Consider the following 24,156-nt stretch of genomic DNA (forward strand, 5'->3'; position numbering starts at 1 on the left):
ATAAATGTAGTAGGTATAATTCTCTTTGAAGAAACCTTACGATTTCATTTTTTGAGCAGTATTGAATACGTCCAGGACAAAAATGATGCACATCATATCATGCAATACAAGCATCAAGCAGGCGTGTGCGAGGCGAGAGGAATTTTGATACCACACTATTACGTTTTGATGCTCAAGTTGGCTCGGCAGCAGATTTATATTTTTGAAATTAGGCAAAAGTTATTTTTACATTGAACGATTTTTTGCTTATTTTCACACACACACACACACACACACACACACACACACACACACACACACACACACACACACACACACACACACACACACACACACACATATATATATATTCTAACAACCACAATGCACTTTAATTCTAAGCCAACAACATCGGGATATCCAATGGGGGGGCTACATGCAGAAATTGAAATGTGGTACTGCCGAGGACTCGAACTCAGCGATCACATAACATTTTAATTTCTGCATGAGGTCCCATTGGATCTCCCGATGTTGTTGGCTTAGAATTAAAGTGCATTGTGGTTGTTAGAATGTATCTCTAATCACTGGGACCCATTCAGAGTTGTACATACAAACATACATACATACATATATATATATATATATATATATATATATATATATATATATATATATGCATATGTATATATATTAGAAAGTTGTATTTTCCTATAGTCAGAGTACTATCAGAATTAATGGGTACATGTATTTAAATACAAAACAAAAATCAAGAATACCATATTTAGACACACTTTGACAGGTTGACGTAAATGGGAGTTGGAAACACAGTTGCCTTAGTCTGAGTTCATTCCTGACTAGTTTCGCAGATGTGCTTTTTCAAATGAAAAGCACGTGCGAAACTAGTCAGGAATAAACTCAGGCTAACACTGCTGTTTCCTACTCCCACTGAGGTCAATACCATATATATTCATTGTTGTTATTACCACAAATGTTTCTAAGGATTACAAAGGTGGAGTATACCGACAGGAGACCTTTTGGTCCATAACTACGTGGGATGCGAAAAAATATATAATGATAAATAGATAAATAAATAAAATAAAATAAATAAAATAGAAATTATAATATATATAATAATAAAAACTAAATGCATAGGTATAGTTAAATAATAAACAAACAGGTAAACAGTAAATAATAAATTGACAGATAATAATAAGAAATTATAATATAATAATAAACAAAATAAATGCATAGGTATAGTTAGATAATAAAAAAACAGGTAAATAGTAAATAATAATAAATTGACCGATAATAGATGCCAGGATATATGGGTTAATTGATAAAGAAAGGGGTTGCAGCCTGGTTATAAGAAAATCAATAACCTGGTGATGAAAGTGATTAAATAGCAGACATTAAATTCTGCGGTTCATGACAGCCCAATTTCAAACAAAAGAAAATCAGACCTTCTTGTGGCTGCTTCTTGTAGAACTTTCTAGAAACATGAAAGTTGCCAGAGATCGTTTCTCTAACCGCAAACATTAGAATCCCAACCACAATGACTGTGATAAAACAAATGCAAATACATTTGCTTTTATCTATAGAGATAATTTTGACCCTACTACCCTCCTGATAAGGAGTGTATTACAATTATTATTATAATTATTATTTTCTTATTATTATTATTATTATTTCTCCATGAGTATTCTGGTAACTACGTCTTTAATAGCCTGTTTGATGGGGACGACAAAATATACAGTTAACCAAATATACGAAGTTAGAATAAATAGTATTTTTTCTAAACTATCATTTTCATAAAATAAATAAAAACAATTTTGATATTATTCCAAGTTGTATTGTGTACACTTTAAACCCACTATCGGAGAAATAATATCAGAAGTAAAGGACGACTGTATATTTCGACTACTATCTGTAGTCCTCTTCAGCAGAATGATTACAAGAAGATAGATTAGGCTACATGTATTAATGATACTTATTGAAAATTACTCTACATTTTCACAGATCCATTAGGTATTTATCTGCCTTGAGCAGCATCCTAATCATTAGTCATTTAAGAAAATGAGACGGTAATCTACAAGTAAGTAAACACAACTGTGTAAACAAACGAGGAACACTATTATTATGCAAACTTGGGTTGCGGACTCATGCAACCTGATTGGAGGGTTGGCTGATGACGTCATATTGCCAGCGCGTCAGTAGAGCACGGCGTCTGTCTTCCTCTAACGGTAAGGGTCAGGTAAATAAAGACGTTTGTTTTGTTTGGAATTTTGTTGTGTTGCTCGTATTATTTCCTAAATCTGCCTTTCCATTCAACACACAAGAAGCATTTATATGATGTTAGTAGTTCTGACAGATCCTTTTTTATTAATCTGAATCCTAAGTTGTGTTTAAAATTGTTTTGAAGAGTTTAACGCATTCATCCCATGGCTAAGGTCCTTTGGCGCTCAGCCAGAACGAAGTCTGTTGAGTCGACCACTCCACCTGGCGAACCAATACGCTACATTCCCACGTCTTTAGTAATTTGTTCCTTCCTCCACCAAACGACATAATTCAGCTAAGGGAAACCATCTGTAGCAAGGTTGAAAATAAATAATTTCTAACCTCATTCGCTGCGTTTTAAAACTTCAATCGCGTATGGGGCTGACTACACTGAAACAAAGAAGAAAACGAGATTAATAGACATGAAAACTACGAGAGGTCAGTGGGAAATATTGTAGTCTGTACGCTGCAAAGAGTCCGTCGTGATTCACTCTGGCTATAATGCCAAATCAACCTTAGTACACGCCCCTCTCTCTCTCTTATTGCCCATCTATATGTTATTTTCTTTTCTTTTTTAGTCTGCATATAATAAATGAATCTGTTTAGTACAATAGGTATCACTTTTTTAGATTATAACACCGACTTGAATAAATTCTAGGATACGTGGCAACAGCGCTTTTCCTCCCTGATGCCACGTGAGGTGTCACAGGGATGAGAGTTTGGTAGGGTGGCAGTGACGATTCGATAATTGGTGGTCAAATTGGCATCGTCGCACTCAGGGAAATCCCCACTTCTGCCCCACCCTAAAGGGACTCCTTGCGGCGCAAGGAAACTACCAAAGTTATCGTCGATCTTCCTACGAGATATCCGTTTTAGTATTCAAAATTATACCTAAAAGTACTACAAGATCCCCCAGGATCCAGCAAGCCACGGAATATTGTCCAACCACAGGGAGTGGGAATGGCTTTCCCACTGTCACAGCGTGCATGCCAGGTTACTTGTCTTAGATTTGTTCCGCGAATTTTGAGCTCTGCATCGAGTGATAACAGTCCTAGGTGGGGGCGAGGTGAAGTCACGTGGTAAGGCGTCTAGTAGCAAATAAGCAGCTAGACATAATGAAGAAAATAGGTAGACATAATGAAGAAAATAACTAGACATTATGAAGAATAGCTGGACATAATGAAGAAAATAGGTAGACATAATGAAGAAAATAGACATAACGAAGAAAATAGGTAGACATAAAGAAGAAAATAGTTAGACACAACAAAGAAAATAACTAAACACAATGTAGAAAATAGCTAAACACAATGAAGAAAATAGCTAAACACAATGAAGAAAATAACTAAACACAAAGTAGAAAATAGCTAAACATAATGAAGAAATAGCTAAACACAATGAAGAAAATATATCTTGCTTGTAATAATGATCAACAACAACAGTACCCAAGGATGAGAAAAGGAGGATCATCAAAGGCTATAACAAGGGTGATGCAAACAAGGTCATCATAATAAAACAACAGGGCAGGACTCGCAGTAATGGGTATAAACTGGACAAATTTAGATCTAAGAAGGAAATAGGCAAGAATTGATTTACAAATAGGGTGGTCGATGAATGGAATAAACTTAGTAACCATGTAGTAAGCGCTGAAACTATCAGTTGTTTTAAAAAACGATTAGACAACTTTATGGATGGGGATGACAGGTGGTGATGGATACGGAGCTGCCTAGTGTAGGCCTTATGGTCTTTTGCAGTCTCCTTTATTTCTTATGTTCTTATGTAAACCAATGACTGTAGTTCACCAGCGCTTCTATCTTTTTGGACAAAGTGAGTAATTTGGAGGTGAGGCAGAGAGCAGGTGTTGGGAAGAAAAGATAAAAAGAGAAGGATAGGAAGAAGAAAAAGAAGTGGAAAAAGAACAGAAAAAGAAAAAGAAAATGTAGACGAAGTTGAGGACTAAGAAGAAAATGGAGAAAAATAAAAAGAGGAAGAAGTAGAAGTAGAAGAAGAAAAATAAAAAAGAGGAAGTAGAAAAAAAGGAGGGGAAGGATATCAAACTCGTGGTCCGTGGACAAGCCCGCGAGGTGACAAAATATATCCAACTCCAGTTACTGTAATTATTACAATTGAGGAAAATACCAAAATGTTAATATGAGGCATAATAAAATCTACCTTTTCTAATTCCCTGCAATATTATTATTTTTCTTACAAATGTTTAATAATTGATAAAGATTATGAGCCCGCTTGAAGTCCAACAGGTAATTACCAAATATTTTGTGGCCCTCGAGAACCAAGAGCTTTGTTGGTCCTCTAAAGGATTCGAGTTTGCCACCTCTGCAATAGGCCACTTAGGTAGTGGTGCAGTGGTACGGACACGCGTGTAGACTTGTGTTGTTTTACATTGGTTAGAGACGTTGGAGATAAACTATTTATTGTTTTGTTATTCTCTTTATTGCGTCGCCTCCGTGACTGGTGCTTTCCATCCCAGGAGGTGACGAAGAAAATGGTGACTGTTGCCAACAATATTTTACAATCCATAATTCTAAACATCTCCTGTTTGTTTACTTACAAATATTTACATTATGGAACTGAGTATGTGCAATCTGTGTTTATTTCAACTATATAAATCTATATATACTCGTACAAGACGTGATGAATAATAACAAATATAATTTATATGATTGAATCTACCGGTTGAGAATGCAGGTGTTCTCAGCGGGGTCAAGCCAAATTGACCGAGGGTCAGATCACACAATGGGTGGTCCGTTGAAGTTTGCTGCTACCACCAAAATCTGACGCAGAGTAGCCAGTGCGTGCACGTGTGCACACTAATATAGAATGCATACTTCTTAAGGGCAAGTACAAAAAGCATACCAGCATTTCTTGCAACACATGTACAGAATATGAGATATCCAGTGGTATAGGGTATACCTGTGGTATCTGTACTCCCAAAGAGGTACGAAACCTTAATCCTGAGGCTACGAGACATGATAACCAGCGCAATGGTACTGTATATTTACCATGAGAAAGCATAATGTGTATTCATTGTATCCTGTTAATTGATATTTCTGTTTTGAAATAAAAAAGTACCTTTGTTCAGTAAATGAATATATCTAATAATTTCTCAGCAAGGTTTGTATCACTTATCCTTTTCATATGTTTGCATCGTATTTATATATTGGATGGGGGTACGGGATTTTTTTTTTTTTTTTCCCCTAAGCTAATCAAGGGGTACGGACACTGAAAAAAGGCTAAGAATCACTGCCCTATACCAATGTGGTGCGACGTTTAGATACCAAATACCTTTGGGAAAATGGGGAGGTATCGCTGGTATCGGTTCGTAACCACAGACATCCCCTATGACCAATACTCAAAAAAAAAAAAAAAAAAGCGTCATCGGAATCGTGCCTGCCGGCCTCGCATTCGCTCAGTTGCGGGTTCGAATCCCGCAATCTTTTCCGAGTCTCAACAGTAACTTTGTGTTACCTGCCCCAACGTTCCCTAAAGCGCATAATAGGGTGAGGGTGGGCTTCGATCTCAGCTATTCAGAGCCTCCTGGCGTATGCACCTCCTCACCCTTCTTACTGTTGCGTTGTATCGTGTTGGACATCTTGTGCCATGCTGAGTGTGGGGGATCAAAAGAGACTCAATGAACAGACTACAGCATGGCCTATCATGCTGTTTCTGATGCACCAGTTTGTGATGTCACGCGTAATGGGTGACGTGTCACGAGTAATGAGTCACGTACAATGGGTCACGTATCAGTGTAGTGGGTCACGTATCATTGTAGTGGGTCACGTATCATTGTAGTGGGTCACGTATCATTGTAGTGGGTCACGTATCATTGTAGTGAGTCACGTATCATTGTAGTGGGTCACGTATCATTGTAGTGGGTCACGTATCATTGTAGTGGGTCACGTATCATTGTAGTGGGTCACGTATCATTGTAGTGGGTCACGTATCATTGTAGTGGGTCACGTATCATTGTAGTGAGTCACGTATCATTGTAGTGGGTCACGTATCATTGTAGTGGGTCACGTATCATTGTAGTGGGTCACGTATCATTGTAGTGGGTCACGTATCATTGTAGTGAGTCACGTATCATTGTAGTGGGTCACGTATCATTGTAGTGGGTCACGTATCATTGTAGTGGGTCACGTATCATTGTAGTGGGTCACGTATCATTGTAGTGGGTCACGTATCATTGTAGTGGGTCACGTATCATTGTAGTGGGTCACGTATCATTGTAGTGGGTCACGTATCATTGTAGTGGGTCACGTATCATTGTAGTGGGTCACGTATCATTGTAGTGAGTCACGTATCATTGTAGTGGGTCACGTATCATTGTAGTGGGTCACGTATCATTGTAGTGGGTCACGTATCATTGTAGTGGGTCACGTATCATTGTAGTGGGTCACGTATCATTGTAGTGGGTCACGTATCATTGTAGTGGGTCACGTATCATTGTAGTGGGTCACGTATCATTGTAGTGGGTCACGTATCATTGTAGTGGGTCACGTATCATTGTAGTGGGTCACGTATCATTGTAGTGGGTCACGTATCATTGTAGTGGGTCACGTATCATTGTAGTGGGTCACGTATCATTGTAATGGGTGACGTCAGTGTAATGGGTGACGTCAGTGTAATGGGTGACATCAGTGTAATAGGTGACGTCAGTGTAATGGGTGACGTGTAATGGGTTACGTGTCATATTGTTTGTGACGCACCGGCTCCCTGTTCTGTTGGCACCGGACTATCATCATACGTTCTGGGAACGACTGGACAGTTCAGGGATGTCGTACAAAAATAACCGATTCTATTGACCTATTCATATATTTGTTTATTCACTTATTTATCTATTTATTTCTATTTATTCAATTATCTAGTTATTTACCCATTTATTTTATTAATTTATTTAGGTATTTATCTACTTTCATTTATCTATTTAGTTAACTACAAAATGTTATCAATCTATTTATCTATTTACTCAACTATTCATTTTTATTTATCTGTTTATTGATCTATTTTCCAATTCATTTTTACTGGTCTAGTTATATACCTATTCTTTTTTCATTCATCTAATAATTTATATATCTAACCATTTATTTATTGATTCTTCATTCATCTATTCATACACCTAATAATTCCTTTATTTATCTAATAATTTATTTATGTTTGAGTCCAGGCAGCAGAGGCCTTCCACGACACCTGTCGACATGGCGCCCTCATCAGCCGGTGCCGTTCGGTGCCACGCATGTTTCTGTGGACTCCACAAGTGGTCATCGCCCTCTCTCCCCCGTCCCCCCTCCCCCTCCCCAGAGCCGTAACTCACTGTCAGGTTGGTGATGTCGTGGACGCCTGAATATATTTTTTCCTCTAAATTGGGAGAGGGGAGAGGGGAGACAGAGGGGAAGGGGAGAGGGGGAGAGAGGAGGGGAGGGCGAGAGAGGAAGGGGAGAGAGGAAGGGGAGAGGGGGAGAGATGAGGGGCAGAGACTAGGGCAAGGGATAGGGGGAGAAACGAAGGGGAGAGAGAGGAAGGGAGGAGAGAGAGGGAGAGACGAGGGGGAGAGAGGAGGGGAAGGGAGATGGGGAGAAATGAAGGGGAGAGAGGGAGGGGAGAAGGAAAGACGAGGGGGAGAGAGAGGAAGGGAGGGGAGAGGGGGAGAGGAAGGGAGGGGAGAGGGGTAAAGAGGAGGTAGAGAGAGGAGGAGACGGGGAGAGAGGGAGAAATGAAGGGAAGAGAGGAAGGGAGGGGAGAAGGAGAGAAACGAGGGAGAGAGAAGAAAGGAGGGGAGAGGTGGAGGGGGGAGATGGGAGATGAGATAGGTGAGGGTGAGAGGAGTACTAACAGCGGCGTGTCTACAGGTAAGAGGGAAGAGGGAGAAGTACCAACTGTAGCGTTTCTACAGTGGAGGGGGAGGTAGTGGGGGAGGGTCCCCTCACCCCCCAAAAATGGATGAACTCAGAATAACTCAAAATTAAAGTGTATTACGACAGGATCCTGTAAATGATTGGTAACGAATCTGGTTATTTGTCAATCCACTATTTGTGTATGAATTTGATTCTAAATGATCGAATTCTAGGGAAATCTATCATTCTAGTACTATCAGTATTAAAAAAAAAAAAAAAAAAAAAAAAAAACAGGGACAGCAATTCTTGTCCTTTATATGTCCATTGTAATGCTGCATTTGACGATTTAAATGAATTATTATTGACGGCTCTAGATTTCTATAACCAGTGCATTACGCAAAAACAGCTTTGAAAAAGGAAGTTATTGAAAAAAAAATCTTAGAAATTCTATATGGTCGCTAACACATTGAGTACCATCACATACTACAGACTGGAAATAAATCAATCCCTGAACAGCATTTACTGCTGAGGGAAATGCAGTAATTTGCAATGTTGGCAAGTCTGACGACTGCGATATCATCTGCGCGCGCACACAACACACTTGTCGGATGGTTGTCTTGAATAGAAGGCTCGGTGGAACAAATCTATACGACGATCCACGAGTTGGCGTCGGGGAATGTGGAGTATAATAAACCCCGAAAAATTCCTCTTCGATGATGCCCGCCGTGGCGCCGTCGGCAGTCCTTGTCTTGTGATAAGAAAAGTTACACAGTCAAGTGTTTGAGTCCTAATATATATATATATATATATATATATATATATATATATATATATATATATATACATGTAGGGGTTAAACGTGACCATGACACAAAGTATGCAATTTTACCTAATGTAATTTTGCATATATATATATATATATATATATATATATATATATATATATATATATATACTGTATATAAACACACACACACAGGTAGGGTTTAAACGTGACCATGACACGAAGTATGCAATTTTACCTAATGTAATTTTGCTTATATATATATATATATATATATATATATATATATATATATATTAACAACCACAATGCACTTTAATTCTAAGCCATCAAAGGCCGACATGCAGAAATTGAAATGTGGTACTACCAAAGACTCGAACCCAGTATCCTTATGTCACTACCGCACTTGTCATGAGGATGCCGGGTTCGAGTCCTTGGCAGTACCACATTTCAATTTCTGCACGTCGCCCTTTGATGGCTTAGAATTAAAGTGCATTGTGGTTGTTAAAATGCATCTCTAATCACTGGGACCCAGTCAGTGTTGTACACACACACACACACACACATATATATATATATATATATATATATATATATATATATATATATGTGTGTGTGAATCTTGGCAGCAGGTTTTCTTTTAAACATGTTTTGTTAAAAACAACTGCGCATTCGGCGCTACAAAGCTTCTTAAGTAGACTTTCAAGTCTTCTGAACGTGGATTTCTGGTTATCACAGGACAGACGGAATAATAGATTTCCAGTAGACATTAGGAACTTTAGTTGAGAAAGAATGTACAGACGTTTCGCTAAACGCAGTTAGCATTTTCAATGTAATAGAGACAGAGAGTACAGGACATAATAAACATAGAAAGAAAGCTCTGGGAGAGGTCACAACGTAAGACGCGGGGGGAGGTCACGACGTAAGACACGGGGAGAGGTCACGTACATGTGTGGGATTTTGTTGCTGTGGGGCAGATGTCCGTTGAGGGCCAAGTGTCCTCTCTATCAGTCTGGCGGAACGTCGGAGAGGGACTTGGGTGTCGGTGTGATTGGAAGGTGTGTTGTTGTGGTTGAGAGGGCTACTAGTCCTAGGGAGGGGCTTCATGCTGGGGAGTAATGTAGGGGCTTCCACTTGTCTGTTGATAGTTGGTTGTATGTCTCGTATAATAAGTGTTTCCAGGAAGAAAAGTCTAGACTTTTCTGATTCCTTGGCGAGAATGACGGTGTTGTCTTCTAGAAGTTTTCTTGTGATTTGTGTGTTGTGTTTTTCTAGTAGGTGTAGTTTGGGGCCTCCACTTGACAAGTGGGAAGACATTCTGTTTTTTTGTTGCGGTAATATATATATATACATACATATATACTGTATGTAGGTAGTGCATCTTACTCTTACGATTATGTCAATCGTCAATTTCGCCAACAGTAAATGCTATTCATTTACTTATCTATTTATTTCCACATCTACAATTTTAAAGATGAGTAATCTTTAAAGATAACTGCCGACAGTTTTGGATATGTAACCGGCGCCTGAGGGCTAAACCTTCATTACAGACTGTACGTTTCACTTGGAGTCTTTACAGACACAAAGATTACTAACTCTGAGCATAGACAATCCTTGGTGAAGAGACGGTGGGTGGGGGGGCAAGGTCGCGGGAGGAAGCATAAACTGGGGCAAGTTAGGGATGTCTCTTTTTTTATGAAAATGAATATAATACTGTGAGTCTTTTTTCATGAAAGTAGCAGTTGCCGACAAGACTGACGAGTTAAACACCATATGAGGATGGAGCCTTTATTTGTACGACGTTTCGCTTATTACAGCTTTTCCAAGTACTTGAAAAAGCTGTAATAAGCGAAACGTCGTACAAATAAAGGCTCCGTCCTCATATGGTGTTTAACTCGTCAATACTGTGAGTACAATGATGAGTATTCCCTTACTCTGATCTATATTAATTGACCCTCGAACTAATGCTTCTTCCTGACACTTCCATCTTACACACATTACAGACACATACGCATCACCAAAAAAACATCAACACCCTAAAGATACAGACCAATGATTATGGGTTTGAGAATCCACATTCTGGGTGGTACCCTAGACGCACGCTACCACATTTCGTTTCACATTAACGTGGTAGGCTAATAAGGAGGCAAAGTCCTACATTCTACGACTTTTCCTCCTCTTTTGTGACTCATCTAGACCATAGATTAAGGGATAGACCATCCTTGGCCCACGTGCAAAGACAAGTGTGGAAGGTTGTGGCCACATAGGCTGTGACGGTTGCCACTACATAAATTTTTGTCGTACTGTATATATTTACAATGTGACAGAAGTAGGTATTTACATGGTTGAGTGATACACTCAACATTAAACAAAAATATACACAATTATGATACATAGGACATGGCATATTTTAATCATACATGGTGAAAAATAAAAGATAAGGATAATTCCTTCTGTGGACGTACGCTTTTTAACGGTCGTATCGTTGTGCGGACCAGGTGTCCTAAGAGGTCAAGGTCAGGTCGGCCTAATCACATTGTTAAGTGGGACTCTGGTGGGGTTATGGTTAGACCTGATACTCAGCAGCCGTTTGGTGCTGCTGGTGCGACGTGCACCACTTCGTATGGCTTGACATCTATCTTCTCGTACTGTGACGTGTAGTTGTGACTTCCTGTGACGTGTAACATATCCTCTTCCAACACTAGCACACTAACGATTCTTTTTCCCGGCAACCAAAACCCAGAGATTATTTTAAAAGTTACCTAATAAATCTCCAAGTTCTTTTGTATCACTATATTGGTAACCGCATGCAGAGCTGGGCGAGACCATTTTGTATCAAAGATTTGGCTGGTTTTGGCACCCGCCCAGCCCCTGGCCTAGACGAAACGTATCGCGACGACACATCCGTTGTAAATAGGAAAAGAACCAACGACAAAACTTCCTGTGATTTCCCTTTGGGACAGCATTGGCTTTGTTGCGACACATCTCCTCAGCGAGAGGTAACATGTCAAACGAATTTTATAAGTATACTTGACATGCACTCGTCACCATACATACAATTTTGCCAAGCCGGATAAAGCGTGGTGAACAGGTACAGAGGCTGTATCGTCCCTCAGGGGACAGACCGGTCCTGCAGTGGACCCTTAGGTGTGACATGAGAAGACGTGGGGATATATACAAATTATGAAATGCTGGAAAACGAAGGAGGTGAACGCGGCAGTGATGTGATGCACAGAGTATTGTTGAGGCGGTTCGAACATGCAAAGGGAAGGAAGAAACTGGATGATAGTGTACTGTCCGCCATAACCAGCGCTTCTATCCTTGGGGGGAGGAGGAGGGGGGGCAAAATCACGCCGAAGAGGCGGAGTCATAAATTGCCAAGAAGAGGTTTATGGCAGAACGTAGGTGGAGGGTGGAAGCAAAAACAAAAATATTATCACCCTTTCTTTTTGGATGGAGACAAGTCCGTAATCATGAAAGAAGGCTGGGTGACCCTGGTCCGTAAGGGTGTCAATGCCATCTATGATACTGACCACATCAAACTTGGGCAGGTGGGGGGGGGGGAGGGATGAGCGACTGGGAGCAACAGAAAGGAGAAAAAGGGAATTGATAGAAGTCGACTTACCATTTACCGCTTTTGCTACACTACCCACACCTGTTTTGATCAGCAAAGGTGGTGAGACACTTGTTTAGAAGAACACCTGTTGGATGATCTCATGCGATCCCAAGAATGAACTGTTCACTGTTGTACTGTTCATTTGTGTTCGTCACGTTCTTCTTTTGATTACTTTTGTTCTTGAAGTTATTTGGACGTCCATCGTTTCTGCTGCTGTTCCAGTCCACTTGATTTAGATTTTGTTTGGGAAGGAGAATAAATAAATAAATAAATAGATAAACTAAAAAAAAAAAAAATAATTGCATTACGCTAATTACTTTTGCGATGTTCCACATATGCATATTATCATTTGATGTATACATATATATGCAGTGGGTGGAAAGAGGAAAGACTGGAGTCTTATTCCGAGTTTTATTCTTGACTAATTTCGCGACAAACCTTTTCAAATGAATAGTGAAAAGGCTTGTATCAAAACTAGTCATGAATAAAACTCGGAATAAGGCTCTAGTCTTCTCTCTTCCCATCCACTTCAACTTGTCAGAACGTCTCAACACACACACACACACACACACATATATATATATATATATATATATATATATATATATATATACACACACATATACATATATATATACATATATGTATGTATATATATATATATATATATATATATATATATATATATATATATATATATATGCTAATAAGAACACGGGTGCGTGTGTTCACTTATGCAAAGTAGACCACTTTGAAAAAAGTGGTCTACTTTGTGTATATGAGAGTCATATGAGGCGTACAAAGAAAAGAAAAGAGAAGTAAAGCAAAAGGTCATATGAGGCGTACAAAGAAAAGAAAAGAGAAGTAAAGCAAAAGGTAAAGGAGGCAAAGAGGAGAGCAGATGTGAAATGGGGTAGGAGTATGACAGAAAATTTTGAAAGTAATAAAAAGATGTTTTGGAAAGAAATTAAGAGAGGAAGAGGAGGCGAATCAAGTAGGGAAGAAAAGGTAAAAGGTGCAGATGGAGAGATGATAATGGAAGAGATGGCAGTGAGGGGAAGATGGGCAGAATATTTTAGGGAGTTGCTGAATGTGAAGGAGGATAGGGAAGGAAAGATAGCTGCAGTGGGAAATGCGAAGAAAATGAGAGTGATGAGTGAGGAGAATGGAGGAGAAATAAGGAAGGATGAGGTGAAGGCAGTTGTAAAGATGATGAAAGCAGGTAAGGCACCTGGTCTGGATGGATGTCATGCAGAGTGTCTGAAAAAGGGAGGTTCAGTGATGGTGGACTGGTTGGTGAGATTATTTAATGTTTGCTGGAGAGAGGGTAGAGTACCGGAGGACTGGAGTAGTGCCTGTATAGTTCCTCTTTACAAGGGAAAAGGGGACAAGTGTGAATGTAGTAATTTCAGAGGGATTAGCCTGTTGAGTGTAGTAGGGAAGGCTTATGGGAGGATCTTAATTGAGAGGATTAGGAGAGGAACAGAAGGAGTAATTGGTGAGGAACAGTGTGGATTTAGGACGGGTAGAGGTTGTGTAGATCAGATCTTTGTGGTAATACAGATATGTGAGAAAGCTATAGGAAAGGGGAAGGATGTTTTTTGGGCTTTTATGGATCTGGAAAAAGCTTATGATAGGGTAGACAGAAAGGCACTGTGGGAGGTTATGCAGATTTATGGGATAGGAGGAAAGCTTTTGGGAGCTGTCAAGAGTTTTTATGAGAGTAGTAGAGCATGTGTTAGGATTAGAAATGGAGAGAGTGAGTGGTTTGAAGTAAAGGTGGGACTTCGTCAAGGATGCGTTATGTCGCCCTGGCTGTTCAACTTATACATGGATGGAGTGGTGCGAGAGGTGAATGCTAGGGTAGTGAGTCAGGGATTGGAGATGGTTAAAGAAAATGGAGAAAAGTGGGAGGTGAGCCAGCTGTTGTTTGCGGACGACACTGCGCTTGTGGCAGGGTCAGAGGAGGGATTGAGGAAGCTGGTGGCAGAGTTTGGAAGAGTATGTGATAGAAGAAAGCTAAAGATAAATGTGGGTAAAAGTAAGGTGATGAGATGTACAAGGGGTGAAAGTGGCAGTAGACTGGAAGTGAACATTAAGGGAGAGCGACTGGAGGAAGTGGATAGTTTTAGATACTTGGGTGCAAGTGTAGCAGGAAAAGGTGGAGTGAAGGTGGAGGTAGAATGTAGATTGAGAGAAGCGAGTAAATGCCTTGGTGGTTTAAAGAGTGTAATGAGGAATAGACATTTGGGAATGGATGCGAAGAGGAGACTGTATGAAGGAGTGATTGTGCCAACAGCACTGTATGGGGCAGAAACGTGGAACATAAGAGAGGAAGAGAGAAGGAGTTTGAATGTGTTTGAGATGAGGTGTCTGAGAAGTATGGTGGGGGTTACTAGGCTGGATAGAGTGAGAAATGAGGAGGTGAGGAGGAGAACAGGGGTAAAAAAGGATTTGGGAGATAGGGTTGATGAAAGAATATTAGGATGGTTTGGACACATGGAAAGAATGAGTGAAGAAAGACTAGTAAAAGAGGTTTGGAAGGCAGATGTGGAGGGAGTGAACATGAGGGGACGTCCTAGGATGAGGTAGATGGATGGGGTGAAGGGGGCTTTGGGGAAGAGGGGAATGTCTGTTGAGGAAGGAAGGGAGAGGACGGAAGACAGAGGTGAGTGGAGAATGGTTGTATATGGATGATGTTGTGACTGCATGAGGAGGAATGGGCAGGGGGGTGGGGGGTGGGGTAGTATGTGTGAGTAAATTTTGACGCAGCCCGAAGGGATTTCTCCCCGTCCTCGCCTTATATGCAAAGGGGGACGGAGAGGGGGGGTCGCCGATTAAATGAAGCGGCCTTGCTGTGGATGTACTGTGTCTTGCGACACTGCTTCTGACCCAGGGCGGTGGGCAGGGTGCAGGGATGACCCGTCATCCAGGAGGTGCTCAGATGAGAGGAAGGGTGGGAGGGGTGTGGAGGGTATTTAGGGATGAAATGGGTGGGAGTGTTTTTATGCCTTTCCCTTTTTGGCTACCTCCCTTGGAAGGGGGGAAAAGCCTTGGTATATGTATGTATGTATACACACACACACACACACACACACACACACACACACACACACACACATATATATATATATATATATATATATATATATATATATATATATATATATACACACACAGGGTGACCCAAAAGTCACTGGCGGGTTGTAATTTGTGATCATTTCTTCATTAGTTGACCTTCGGGCCGACATGTGGTTCCAGCCAGCACGAGGGAGGGGGGGGGGGCAACTGCTCATACCGCAGGAGAGACAACACAGTTGCTGAGGAGGCAAATGTTTCTATACTATACTAAAGGTTCATACATGTATTTGTAACATTAAGTCAGTTATTAATAATAATAAAAACAACTCAGTGACTTGTGCCTCCTTATATGTATATATAATAATAATAATAATGATAATAATAATAATAATAATAATAATAATAATAATAATAATAATAATAATAATAATGATAATAATGTGAATAGGAGGTAAAGGGAACACGGGCTGAGGGAAATACTTTTATTCCTGACTAGTTTCGCCTGAGTGGCTTCTTCAGAGGAACATAGTTTGAAGTCAAGTTGGTCAATATATATATGGCATAAGAAGGAACGTGGCAAAGTGTCAGGTTGGTCCCCCCACATTCGTCACAATGTATACACAATAATAATAATAATAATAATAATAATAATAATAATAATAATAATAATAATAATAATAATAATAATAATAATAATAATAATAATAATAATAATAATAATAATAATAACAATAATAATAATAATAATAAATTGTAATGATAATAACAATAATAGTAATAATGTTAGTAATAATAATAATAATAACAATAATAGTAATAACGATATTAATAATAATAACAACAAGAATACATACATACATATACCAAAGGCTTTTTTCCCCCTTACATGTGGTGTAGCCAAAAAGAAAAAGGCATAGAAACCACTCCCACCCATTCCATCCCCCACATATTCCACTCCCCTCCACCCTCCCTCTCATCTTGGCACCTCCTGGATGACGGGTCATCCCTGCATCTTGTCCACTGCCCTGGGTCAGCAGCAGTGTCGCAAGACACAGCAAGGCCGCTTCATTAATTCGGCGACCCCCCTCTCCGTCCCCTCATGCAGAAAAGGAGAAGACGGGGAGAAATCCCTTCGGGCTGTGTCAAATTATTTCTCATACATACTCCCTCACCCCCCATCACCCACCCACTCCCCCTCATGCATCATGGCATCATCCATACACAGCCCTTCTCCATTCACCCCTATCTACTCTCCTCTCCCGTCCTTCCTCAACAGACATTCCTCTCTTTTGTAATGCCCCTTTCACCCCATCCATCCATCTCATCCTCAGTCATCCCCTTCTGTTCACTCCATCCACCTCTGCCTTCCACACTTCTTTTACTAATCTTTCTTCATTCATTCTTTCCACGTGTCCAAACCATTCTAATACTCTTTCATCAACCTAGTCTCCCAATTCCCTTTCCACCCCTGTTCTCCTCCTCATTTCTCACTCTATCTAGCCTAGTAACCCCCATCATACTTCTCAGACATTTCATCCCAAACACATTTAAAGTCCTTCTCTCTTCCTCTCTCATGTTCCATGTTTCTGCCCCGTACAGTGCTGTCGGCACAATCGCTCCTTCATATAACCTCCTCTTAGCATCCATTCCCAGATGTCTATTTCTCATTACACTTTTTAATCCACCAAGACATTTACTCGCTTCTCTCAATTTACATTCTACCTCCACCCCAACTCCTCCCTTTCCTGTCACATTCGCACCCAAGTATCTAAAACTATCCAATTCTTCCTGTCTCTCTCCCTTAATGCTCACTTCCAGTCTGCTGTCACTCTCTCCCCTTGTACATATCATCACCTTACTTTTGCCCACATTTATCTTCAGCTTCCTTCTTTCATACACCTTCTCAAACTCTATCACTAACTTCCTCAATCCCTCCTCTGATCCTGCCACAAGGGCAGTGTCGTCAGCAAATACACAACTGGCTTATATCCCACATTTCTCCATTTTCTTTAACCACCTCCAACCCCTGACCCACCACCCTTGCATTCACCTCCCGCACCACCCCATCCATGTATAGATTGGACAGCCAGGGTGACATAACACATCCCTGACGAAGTCCCACCTTTACCACAAACCATTCAATCTCTCCATTTCTAATCCTAACACAAGCTCTACTACTCTCGTAAAAACTCTCGACTGCTCTTAACAGCTTTCCTCCTATTCCATATATCTGCAGTACCTCCCACAGTGCCTTCCTGTCTGCCCTCTCATAAGCCTTTTCCAAATCCATAAAAGCCCAAAAAACATCCTTACCTTTTCCTATAGCTTTCTCACATATCTGTATTACCACAAAGATCTGATCTACACAACCTCTACCTGTCCTAAAACCACACTGTTCCTCACCAATTACTCCCTCTGTTCCTCTCCTAATCCTCTCAATCAAGACCCTCCCATAAGCCTTCCCAACTACACTCAACAAGCTGATCCCTCTGAAACTACTACACTTACACTTGTCTCCCTTTCCCTTGTAAAGCGGAACGATACAGGCACTCCTCCAGTCCTCCGGCACTCTACCTTCTCTTAAACAAACATTAAATAACCTCGCCAGCCAGTCCACCATCACTGAACCTCTCTTTTTCAGACATTCTGCATGGCATCCATCCAACCCAGGTGCCTTGCCTGCTCTCATCACCTTAACAGCTGCTTTCACTTCATCTTTCCCTATTTCTCCTCCATTTCCTCACTCATCACTCTCATTTTCTTAGTGCTTCCCACTGCAACTACCTTTCCCTCCCTATCCTCCCACATTTAGCAACTCCTTGAAATACTCTGCCCACCTTCCTCTCACTGCCTTCTCTTCCATTATCATCTCTCCATCTGTACATTTTACTTTTTCTTCTCTACTTGATTCGTCTCCTCTTCCTCTTTTAATTTCTTTCCAAAACGTTTTAATTAATTTCAAAATTTTCTGTCATACTCTTACTCCATTTCACATCTGCTCTCCTCTTTGCTTCCTTTATCTTATGCTTAACTTCCCTTCTCTTTACTTTGTACCTCTCATACGATTCCCTCGTCCTAATTTGTAGCCAATCTATGAAAGCCTGCTTCTTCTCTTCTACACCCTTCTTTGCTTCCTCATCCCACCACTCACTACCCTTCCATTTCCTCCCGCCCTCCTTGTTCCACACACCATCTTTGCACACCTTATGACTCCCTCCTTGAACCATCCCCATTCCTCCTCCACTCCTAGTTCTACTCTATCCTTCACTCCCTCCCACTCCTCTCTCAGCTTCTTCTTATACTCCTTCTCCTTTTCTTTCTCATTTAAGCAGTTCACCTTAAGTACCTCCCTACCGTCTGCCCTTTTCCTTTTTCTCCATCTATTCTCTACTCTCAATTTACCTTCAACCAGAAAACGATATATTCCCCCACTCTCTCACCTTAGGACATGGACATCCTTAACAATATAGATTTAATATATCTAGACTTTGCAAAAGCTTTTGATACCGTCCCACACGAAAGACTACTTACTAAACTAGCTTTGCATGGAATAAGTGGTAGCCTATTAGGTTGGACCAGTAATTGGTTGAATGGTCGAAAACAGAGAGTTGTTTTAAATGGAAAAACTTCTGGATGGAAAAGTGTTGCAAGTGGAGTTCCTCAGGGTTCCGTTCTTGGGCCACTTCTATTCATAGTATATATAAATGATATAGACCATGGACTAAAATCTACTGTTTCCAAATTTGCTGATGATACAAAACTGTGCGGAGTGGCAAATGATCACTCAAACCAATTAGATATTCAGGAAGATTTAGATCAATTACAGCAATGGTCCGAAAAGTGGCTAATGAAATATAACACAAGTAAATGCAAGGTAATGCACATAGGTAAAAATAACAGTAAGTACGATTACAAGTTATTTGGAAATTCGTTAACAAAAGTGGATAGTGAAAAAGATCTCGGCGTAATTATCAGTAACGACCTCAAATCATCCAAGCAATGTATTTCAGCCTCTGAGAAAGCAAATAAGATTCTGGGACTGATTGCGCGATCTTTTGATTTCAAAAGTCCATCACTCATTAACAAGCTATATAAATCGTTAGTTCGTCCACATTTGGAATATGCTGTTTCCGTATGGTCATCGAATCTCATTAAAGACATTGACAGACTGGAAAAAGTACAACGGCGAGCCACAAAACTGATTCCAAATATCAAAAATAAATCATACGAAAATCGACTAAAGCACATGAATCTGTTTTCCCTAAAAAAGCGTAGACTCAGAGGTGACTTGATACAGGTCTTTAAGATTTTAAAGGGAATTGACAACATCAAAAGTGACCAAATTTTCACATTGAATGAGAATCAGACAAGAAACAATGGTCTCAAACTGTCCGGAAATAGATTCAATTTGGAAGTAGGTAGAAACAACTTTGCCAACCGTGTAGTTAATGAATGGAATAAACTTCCTGCACAGGTAGTACAATGTAGTTCAGTTCAAAGCTTTAAGAATCATTTAGATAAATACTTAAGTAAGATGCTGTAATGATTATAATTTATCTTATATTATTTGTTTTTGTTTTATCATTTGTCTGTCTGATTTTAATTTATTATTAGTTATATGTTAATTTATTATTTACTATTTACCTGTTTGTTTATCATTTTAACTATACCTATGCATTTATTTATGTATTTTATTTGTTATTTACATTATTATAGTTTTTATTTATTATTTTATTACTAATATGATTTTTTTTTTTTTTTTTTTGGCATCCGACCTAGATATGGATCAAAAGGTCTCCTGTCGGCATGCTCCGCCTTTGTTTGTAACTCTTCCTACCATACTCCTGGTCACCACTAAATAGTCCATTAACGCTCTATCTGCCACCCTTCCATCCACCACCCTCTCCCATGTGTACTTATGCTTGACTTTCTCCTTAAACACTGTATTTCCTATGATAATAATAATATTCCTTTACGCTACCGAATAGGGACACCACAGCGCTGAAAAAAAAAATATATATATATATATATAAATATATATATAAATATATATATATAATCACCTGACGACACAAAAACTAAAGGAAAAGTGCCACCCGGCACGGAAGGGGCTCAGGAACTAACGGCCATGCCGTCATGTAGAAGACAACGGAGCAACGAAGTCAGCATTACAGCAACAACATACAGTGGGAGCAGCATTGAATGCATCTTGGTGTGATCTTCGGAAAGACTGAATTTGTACTGTTTTGTAGTTTTGGTGTTGACATCATGGCCTGTCTGGAGACCCGTCGCCTTGTGTCTGGTGAGAATTGTTGCATGTAAAGTTGCCGTTGGTGTGTTGGAATGACTGGTTGTGAGTGAAGTTTGAAATCAAAGTAATCAGCTCGATATTAATTAGGTGCTAGCATATATATATATATATATATATATATATATATATATATATATATATATATATGTGTGTGTGTGTGTGTGTGTGTGTGTGTGTGTGTGTGTGTGTGAGAGAGAGAGAGAGAGAGAGAGAGAGAGAGAGACTGATCTACCGCACCTTTAATGGTCCGCCATCATGGAGAGGAATTGGACAGTCCTGAAAGTATTTTTGCGCTGACCGGGGATCAAACCCGTACTTTCCACGTTCTGAGGCAGGAACATTACCCACTGCTCCACGCGAGCATTTGAGAAAAAAAAAATCGTTACGATAACACAATTTATATATGTTTTCTTCTGGTTGATAATACTGTTTTATTCAAAGTAAGGTTGCACCTTGTGTAGGAGGGAACATTGAAGTAAATAACTCTATTATTAATTCAATCTATATTGCTAATCAATTCTAATTAACTCCCTTTGCATTGGTAACCTGTTGTAACCAATTCCATTCAAATTGCTACCTACTGTGATCAATTCACCAAGCTTCCAATCTATTCTGAAGGAATCTTGTGAAACGTATATGGACGACGCTTTTTCGGGCTAGAATAGGACTTTTAGGAACGACTGTATAGTCAGTGTAAAAATAAATGCCTATTGCAACTCAGACTGCACCTCTTTCTTATCTTATCATATGTACTCACGACGTCCATTGTTCCAGCCGTCAACACCCATGCAGTGACTACGTCGTTCATTTTTGTTTTCTTTGTTAATGATAATCGTCCGCAGGCTTTCTTATTTCAGGCGTGGCTTTTGTTTATTATCCGAGAGTTGACACCTTGACGTGGTGGAGAGGATTGAGAATCTTAATGACTACAAAAACTATGTCGATAGTGAAATCATCTCTGCAGGGTCACCCATATCGAACAGGTTTTGTAAGAAAGATCAGACAAAGAGCAGCTCACACGCACAGTCGCAGGACCCACTGCAAACTGGCACGTCCCTGATGGCGAACAGGGAAACTCCTCATAGATATATGGGGTACCGTCATAATGACGGCGTGGACCATTGGGCACCCTATAGATATAGGGCTTCACCGAATATAATGAATAAGGTGACACCAGAGAAATATCTCACCAGAAACCAGTTGGCACGGAGGTGAGATTACTGCCAACCCCCCCTTCATAGCCAATATGAATAGCACAACCAAAACAAAACCGGGCGTTCCTGTTGGATCATCGTCTCCTAAAGGTCCAACCGTATTGCTTCGTGTGCTTACGGGCAGTGCGCCACCGAATGTGAGTAAGCACTGCCCAAGCAGATCCAAGTCTTGGGCATTAAACAACATGAAGAAAATGAAGATATGTACTTACAGCGTAAGAAGTCTCTCAGAGGATTACAGGCTGGAGAATTTAATGGAAGAACTAGACAACATCAAGAGGGAAATCGTAGGACTGAGCGAAGTCCGAAGAGCGGAAGAAAAGCTGATACAATTACAAGATGGTCACCACCTGTTCTACTATAGAGGTAAGGACAAAGAAAGATCTAGCGGAGTATGATTCTTGATAAACCGAGAGGTTGCTGGTAACGTGGTCAAATTCAGTAGTTTGTCAGACAGGGTAGCTTGGATTGTGATTAGGTTGTGTAAAAGGTACACTCTAAAAATAGTTCAGGTTTATGCACCAACTTCACAGAGTTCAGACGATGAAATTGAGTCGTTCTATGATGATTTATGTCAGGTAATGGATCAAGAAAAAAGTAAGTACACGTTGGTAATAGGCGACTTTAATGCTAAAGTGGGGAAGAAGATGGGAGATGAGACGTGCATTGGGAAGTTAGGAGTAGGTGAAAGAAATGACAGGGGTGAGATGTTGCTAAATTTTGCAGAGAACTACAACATGAGAATAATGAACTCTTTCTTCCAAAAGCGTGTAGGTCGTAAATGGACGTGGAGAAGTCCAAAGGGAACAACAAAGAACGAAATAGACTTCATATTAGGAGACGAGAGCAAAAGCGTTAGCAATGTTACGGTGATAAATAAAATCAACATAGGTAGTGACCATAGAATGGTAGGTTGCACAGCTAAATTCAATTTCAGAGCCGAGAGAAATAAAGTAATTTTAAAAAAGAAAATAAGCCTTGCAAAGGTTAAGGATAATAATAAGAAAATTCAGTTAGAAATTAAAAATAGATTCGAAGCTCTAAGAACTAAGGAGGACAGCGTGGAAGATATTAATTTGAATTTAGTGAATATCATTAGGGAATCGGCAGAGAAAGTAGGAAGCACAAAAAACATTAGAGAAAACAAATACTCCAAAGCTACAAATGACCTAATTAAAAGAAGAACCATGCAGATTAAAAGCAGGAGAGACGAAATAGAAAGAGTAGAACTAAACAAGCTTATCAACAAAAGGCAGAGGTTAGAGAAAAGAAAGAGAACATGGATGAAATAGAGGAAGTTATTCGGAAAGGTAAAAGTATTAAAGTGACCGAGCGCAAACATGCTTTAGGAAGACAGCAAATGATATGTTTGAAAGATAGAAATGGAGAAACCATTAAATGCAGGGACAGAATGGTAAAAAGAGTAGAAGAATTTTACCAAGAGCTTTACTCGTCGAAGACCGTAGTTGAGTCAGTAAATTCATGTGTAGACGTTAGTAGTGTACCAGAGATTACAAAGAAGTAGAATTTGCTCTAAAAACTATGAAACGAGGAAAAGCACCTGGGGAAGATGGTATATCGATAGATCTATTGAAAGACGCAGGTAAATTAGTTCATATTAAATTAGCTGAGTTGTACACCCAGTGCTTACGTCAAGAAAGCGTTCCTGATGCGTGGTGCAATGCTATAGTGATTTTGCTTCATAAAAAAGGAGACCAGAAGGACCTTAGTAACTATCGACCGATTAGCTTGCTATCAAATGTATATAAAGTATTCTCCAAGATCCTTACAAATAGACTAAGTCAAGTTTTAGATGGAAACCAACCGAGAGAACAAGCAGGCTTTAGGAGCGGATATTCGACTCTAGACCACTTGCAGGCGATAAACCAACTAATCGAGAAAACGACAGAATACACCTTTGACTCGGTAGAACAAATAGCAACACTAAACTCGCTACGCAATCAGGGTACAAACGAACAGATCGTAAGAGTTTTAGAAAATATTTATGCGAAAGGTACCGCTATAATTCGACTACATAAAGATGCAGA

Source organism: Oratosquilla oratoria, chromosome 27 (assembly GCF_046742065.1).
Source record: "Oratosquilla oratoria isolate Oo_2021 chromosome 27, ASM4674206v1, whole genome shotgun sequence".
NCBI lineage: Eukaryota > Metazoa > Arthropoda > Malacostraca > Stomatopoda > Squillidae > Oratosquilla > Oratosquilla oratoria.